The sequence below is a fragment of the Pongo pygmaeus genome, chromosome 20 (assembly GCF_028885625.2).
Source record: "Pongo pygmaeus isolate AG05252 chromosome 20, NHGRI_mPonPyg2-v2.0_pri, whole genome shotgun sequence".
Lineage (NCBI taxonomy): Eukaryota > Metazoa > Chordata > Mammalia > Primates > Hominidae > Pongo > Pongo pygmaeus.
Genome location: NC_072393.2, coordinates 36,401,024 through 36,408,013, shown reverse-complemented (window position 1 = coordinate 36,408,013; position 6,990 = coordinate 36,401,024).

The following is a 6,990-nucleotide window of genomic DNA, read 5'->3' as shown; positions in this document are numbered from 1 at the left end:
ATACTGAAAACACATTACAGACATGAAACAAAAGGATAAAAACAACTTACTGTTGACTTTTCATATCAAACAATGGAGGCTTTTAAAAGTCAATTTAATTACATTTTAAAAGTGTAAATGTTTGGGAGGCCATGGTAGGAGGATCACTTGAACCCAGGAGTCCAAGACAAACCTAGGCAACATAGTGAGATCCCATCTCCACAGTTTTTTTTTTTTTTTTAAATTAGCTGGCCATGTTGTCACATGCTTGTAGTCCCCAGCTACTTGAGAGGTTGAGGCAGGAGGACCACTTGAGCCCAGAAGGTCGAGGCTGTAGTGAGCTATGATTGCACCACTGCACTTTAGTCTGACAGAACAGGACTCTGTCTCCAAAAAATAAGAATAAAAAGAAAGTGTAAATGAAAAAAAAATCCGGTCAATTTAGATTTCTATATCCAGCAAAAATAGCTTCTGAAAGTGAGGATGAAATCAAGATAATTTCAGACGAAGAAAGTTAGGAAGTTTATTACTAGGTTGCTTGCAAAAAAGAAATAGTGAATAGTATCATTCAGGCTGAAAGAAATAACAGCAAATGAAAATTTAGATCTGTGTAAAAAATAAAGGGCATCAGAAATTGGAAATGAGTCTGTAAATATAAAAGCCTCTCTTCTATTCTCATAATTTATTTAAATTACTCACAATAAAACTATTACTTATCACATAAATAATAACACTGTAGAGTGACCTTTAACATATATAGATAAGTAAAAAATAGGATAGCAATTGTAGGAGGGATATAAGGAGGTAAAAAAAATCATATCCTGGGAAAAATATTTATTGTAAAACAGGAAGTATAAAGTATGAGAAGGGAAGTGTGAAATGTGAAGAGGTATAATATTGACTGTAAATAGACTGATAATTTAAAAAACACATTTTAGTAGCCCTACATCAAACACACAAAAATTAAGTACAAAAAAGAGAAGATGTATTAGGTATCTAAAATATTTATCAAAGAATACAGGAAATAAGCAATAGAAATAATTTTATAAAACATGCTAGGGAAATGGAAATCAAATTATAAGATGAACTTAAACCTCAACTCATCAAATAATAAAATGCAGATACACTAAGCATCCCAATGAAAATAAAGATTTTTGACTAGGAAAAAAAGTGAGATCCAACTCAATGCTATCTGTAGGAGATGCATTTTAAAAATAAATAACAAGACATTGGCTGTAAAAGGATGGATAAGATATGCAATGCAAACAATAAGAGTAAGAAAGCTGGCATGGCTATATGGGTATTAGAGAAGGTGGATTTCAAGACAAAGAGTAAGAGATAAATACAGGCATTATACAATGATTAAAGGAACAATTCACTAGCAAGGTAGAACAATTTTAAATATGATACCCTTAGTCATAGGGCATCAAAATTCATGGCCGGGCACAATGGCTCACGCCTGTAATCCCAGCAATTTGGGAGGCCAAGGTGGGCAGATCACTCGAGGTCAGGAGTTCGAGACCAACCTGGCCAAACTGGTGAAACCCTGTGTCTACTAAAAATGCAAAAATTAGCCGGGTGTGGTGGTGCATGCCTGTAATCACAGCTACTCAGGAGGCAGAGGCAAGAGAATCGCTTGAACCTAGGAAGTGGAGGTTGCAGTGAACCAAGATTGTGCCATTGCTCTCCAGTCTGGGTGACAGAGCAAGACTCTGTCTCAAAAAAAAAAAAAAAAAAAAATTCATGAAGAAAATATTAACAAAAATAAAGGGAAAAATGGACAAAGCCACAATGGATCATCAGAAAACTTTTAACATTCCTCTCTTGGTAATTAATAAAAATATACAAACCATAGATGAAGATGTCAAAGATTAATATAACAATATCCACAATTTTTATATAATTGACATTTATAGAACTACCACAAACACCTGCAGAATACATATTATTTTCAAATGCACATGGAATGGTCACCAAAATAGCTAATATTCTAGGTCATAAAATAAATATCAACAAAATTAATAACATTGCAGTCATATAGAGTTGTTTTCTGACCACATGGGATTAAATTAGAAATCAATATAAATGACATATCTAGAAAATCTCTAAAGATTTTGGAATAAAACAAGTTTTTTCAATAACTCAGAAGCCAGTGAAAATTACAAGATAAATTTAAAACATTTGAAGCAAATGAAGATGAAAATTTAACATTTCAAACTTTGTTGAGTGCAGGGTTCAGCTAAAGCAATATTTCGAAAAGAATGTATAGCTTTCAATATCTATTTTAGAAAAGAAAAAGGTTTAATACCAATTATTGATGTTTCTATTTTATAGATAGAAAAAGAAAATAAGCTCAAAGCAAACAGAGGACAGAATTAATATAGATAAGAACAAACATCAATGAATGGTAAACATTCACACAGGGAAAATTAACAAAGCCATAATAAGTTGGTTCTTTGAAAAAAAATAAAATTAGTAAATCTCTAGCAAGACAAATTAATGAAAAAATAAAGAAAACAAATAAACAGTATTAGAGGTGCAAGTGGGGATATTAATACATATCCTGTAGAATGTTAATACATATTTAGAAGAATTAAAAATATATGCATATTTTAAAGAATAATAAGCAACAATAATAGTAAGAAAAATGAGGAATATTATCATAAGGACATATTGCAATCAACTTCAGCCTGATAAGTTTAACAGTTTAGGTGAAAGAGACAAATTACTTTAAAACTACAGTATTCCAAAACTGAATCAAGTGGCAATAAAAAATTGAACAGTCTCCAATGTATTAAAAGAATTGCCTTTTCACTCTGTTGATTGTTTTTGTTTGTTTGTTTTTTCTTAGACGGAGTTTCGCTCTGTCTCCCAGTCTGGAGTGCAGTGGCATGATCTCCGTGCACTGCAGCCTCTGCCTTCCGGATTCAAGCGATTCTCCTGCCTCAGCCTCCCAAGTAGCTGGGATTAGAGGCATGTGCCACCACTCCCGGCTAATTTTTGTATTTTTAGTAGAGACAGGGTTTCACTGTGTTGGCCAGGCTGGTCTCAAACTCCTGAGCTCAGGTGATCCTCCCACCTTGGCCTCCCAAAGTGCTGGGATTACAGGCCTGAGCCACCACGCCCAGCCTGTTGATTGTTTCTTTTGCTGTACAAAAGCTTTTTGCTTGAATCAATTCTACTTGTTACTTGCCCTTCGTTCCCTGTGCTTTTGGTGTCATAGCCAAGAACTTATTGTCCAGATCAATGTCAAGAAGGTTTTTCCCTATGTTTTCTTCCAGGAGTTTCATAGTTTCAGGTCTTACAGTTGAGTCTTTAATTCATTTTTAGTTTATTTTTGTGTATGGTGTGAGATAAGGGTCTGATTTCATTACAGCAAAGGAAAAAAATAAACAGAGTGAAATGACACTCCTAAGGGAATGGAAGAAAATATTTGCAAACTGTATATCTGATAAAAGATTAATATCCAAAATTTTAAAAGAACTCGAGCAACTTAACAATAAAGACCAAATACCTGATTAAAAATGAGCTAAGGACCTAAATGGACGTGTCTCCAAAGAAGACATACAAAGGGCCAACAGGTGTATGAAAAGGTGCTCAGTGTCTCTAATCATCAGGGAAATGCAAACTAGAACCACAATGAGATATCACCTGACACTTTGTTACAATGGCTGTTGTCAAAAAGACAAAAGATGACAAATGTTGATGAGGATATGGAGAAAAAGTAACTTTTGTACACTGTTGGTGTGAATGTAAATGGTACAGACGTTATGGAAAACAGTGCAGAGTTTCCTCAAAAAACTAAAAATAACTAGAAACTAAAATAGACCTGTCGCATGACCCAGCTGTCTCACTTCTGGGTATAGATCCAAAGGAAATGAAATCAGTCTCTTGAAGAGATATCTGCACCCCCATGTAGCATTATTCACAATAGCTAAGACATGAAATCATCCTAAGCACGCATACGTTGACACATGAATGAATAACAAATACGTGGCTGGGCACGGTAGCTCTCGCCTGTAATTCCAGCCCTTTGGGAAGCTAAGGTGGGTGGATCACTTGAGACCAGCCTGGCCAACATGGTGAAACCCCTTTTCAACTAAATATACAAAAAATTAGCCAGGTGTGTTGGTGCATTCCTGTAATCCCAGAAACTTTGGAGGCTGAGGCATGCATGAGAATTGTTCAAACCCAAGAGGCCATGGTTGCAGTGAGTAGAGATCATGCCACTGCACTCCAGCCTGGGTGACAGAGTGAGATTCTGTCTCAAATTAAAAAAAAAAAAAAAAGAAGAAGAGGAGGAGAAGAAAGAAAGAAAGAAATGAAAGAAATAGAAAGAAAGAAGAAAGAAAGAAAAAAAGAAAAAGAAAGAAAAAAGAGAAAGAAAAAAGAGAAGGAAAGAAAGAAACTGTGATACACACACACACGTACACACATTGGAGGAAGTTCTATAATTTGTGACAACATGGATGAACCTGGAGGACATTATGTTAAGTGATATAAGTCAGGTAGATACAGACTGGCAAATACTGCATGATCTCACTTACATGTGGAACCTAAAACAGTTGAACTCATAGGAACAGAGAGTAGAATGGTGCCTATCAGGGGCTGGGGTTGGGGTGAAATGGGGAAATGTTGGTCACAGTGCACAAAGGCTCAGTTATTTGGGATAAATAAGTCCTGGAGAGCTAATGTACAGCATGGTGACAATAGTAAATTAATCTGTATCATACACTTGAAATTTGCTAAGAGAATTAATCTTAGGTGTTTTCACCACACGTGAAAAATATTTTATTGTGTGAGGTGAAGGATATGTTAATTAGTTTGATTGTGGGGATCATTTCATGATATATACATATCTCAAAACATCACGTTGTATACTTTAAATATATGTAATTTTTATTTGTAACGTATCACACAGTAAAGCTGGAAAAACATAAAATAATTGAATTTATCATAAAAATAACTTCCCATACAAGAAATTCGATGTTGTGATGAGTTCACCAATGTATGCTATCACAGATTTACAAAAGCAATAACATCAATATTACACAGACTTTTTCCAAAAATATAGGAGTGACTGCTTCCTAACATATATTATTAGGCTAGCACAATCCTGATATCAAAAGCCGACAATGCCGTTGGAAGGAAAGGAAATTACGGGTCAATATCTCTTATGAACGCACAAAGCAAAATCCTCAACAAAATATTAGCAAACTGAATTCAGCACTATATGAAGACTGCATCTCAGTATTGCAAAGATGTTCCAACATGGAAAAATTAATCAAAGCAATTTCACACATTATAGAATAAAGTAGAAAAATCATATAATAATCCCAGTAGATGCAGCAAAAGAGTTTGATGAAATCCAAAACTCGTTCATCATGAAAAACACGCAGCAAATTGCAAATAGAAGGAAACCTTCTCAACCTGATTGTGGGCATCTGTGAAAATCATACAGCAACTATCATTGTTAATGGTTAAAGCTGGAATGCTTTCCCCCTAAAACTGGGAATAAGACAAAGATGTTCAGTCTCCTCACTTCCCATAAATACTGTACTGGATGTCCTAGCCAATGCCATAAGGCAAAATAAATAAACAAATGAATTTAAAAATGACAGAAATATTAAAAAAGGAAGAAATAAAAATGTATTAACAAATGTTATCATTATCCGTATAGAAAATCCTAAGAATTTTACAAAAAAACTACTAGAGCTAAAAATGAATTTAGCAAGGTCACAGAATAAAAGATAAATATATGAAGTTAATTATTATGAACAACAAATATTTAGAAAATAAAATTTCGAAATGAGAAGGGAGTAAATTTGATGAAAGCTGTGCAAGATTTCTACATGGAAAGCTATAAAACATTTTTGAAAGAAATTAAGGAAGATCTAAATTAACTGAAAGATATGTCCTGTTAGTGGATGGGAAGACTAGATAGTGTTAAGATGTTCTTTGTACCCAAACTGACATATAGATTCAACAAAATTCCAAACAAAATCTCAGCAGGCTTTTTTTTTTTTTTTGGTAGGAATTAACAAAGCTACCCTAAACTGATCTGAAAATGCAAGAGATCTAACATAGCTGAAACAATCTTTAAAAAGAACAAAATTGGAGGACTTACACTTCCTGATTTCTATGGTGCTACAAGAACTAGGTGTCTGTGTAGAAAAAAAAATGAATCTCAATCCTTTGCCCACGTTGTTTTGAATAATTAATTTGAAATGAGTCGTAGGCTTGGAGCATAATGCCTTCAACTGTAAAACTTCTAGGAGGTAGCATAGCAGAAAAACTGCAATTTAGGGGTAGACAAATATTTCTAGGAACACAAAAAGCACTAACTAAAGAAGAAAAATGACCAGTTGTACATCATCAAATTAAAATTGCTTGCCCTGCTGAAGACATTGACAAGAAAAAGAAATAACAAACCACAGACTGGGAGACAGTATTTGCAATGCACATATCTGGCAAAGACTAGTATCCAGAGTACACAAAGTTCTCTTACAACTGAATAATAGAAGGCAAACAACTAATAAATAAGAGAAGTTCTGAATAGGCATTTCACAAAAGAAGATACACAATGGGCCAATGAGTGAATGAAATGATGCTCAATGCCATTAGTTATTGGGAAAATGCAGATTAAAATGGGATACCACTTTATATTTAAATGACTAAAATTATGACTAAAATGACTAAAAGACTAAAATTAAACAGACTGACAAGACCAAGCATTGTTAAGGATGTTGAGCAACTGGAACTTTCATATATTACTGGGGAGGGGAGGGAGTGTAAAATGGCAAAATCACTTTTGAAAACTGTCTGGCGGCTTTATGGAAAGTTAAGCATACACTCACCAAATGACTCAGCAACTCCATTCCTCTGTTTTTACCCAAGAGAAATGAAAACATATGTCCATAAAGAGACTAGTCCAGGAATGTTCCTAGCAGCTTTATTCATAATAGTTTTAAGTCTGGAAAGAACTCAAATGTCCACCAACTGGAAATGAAT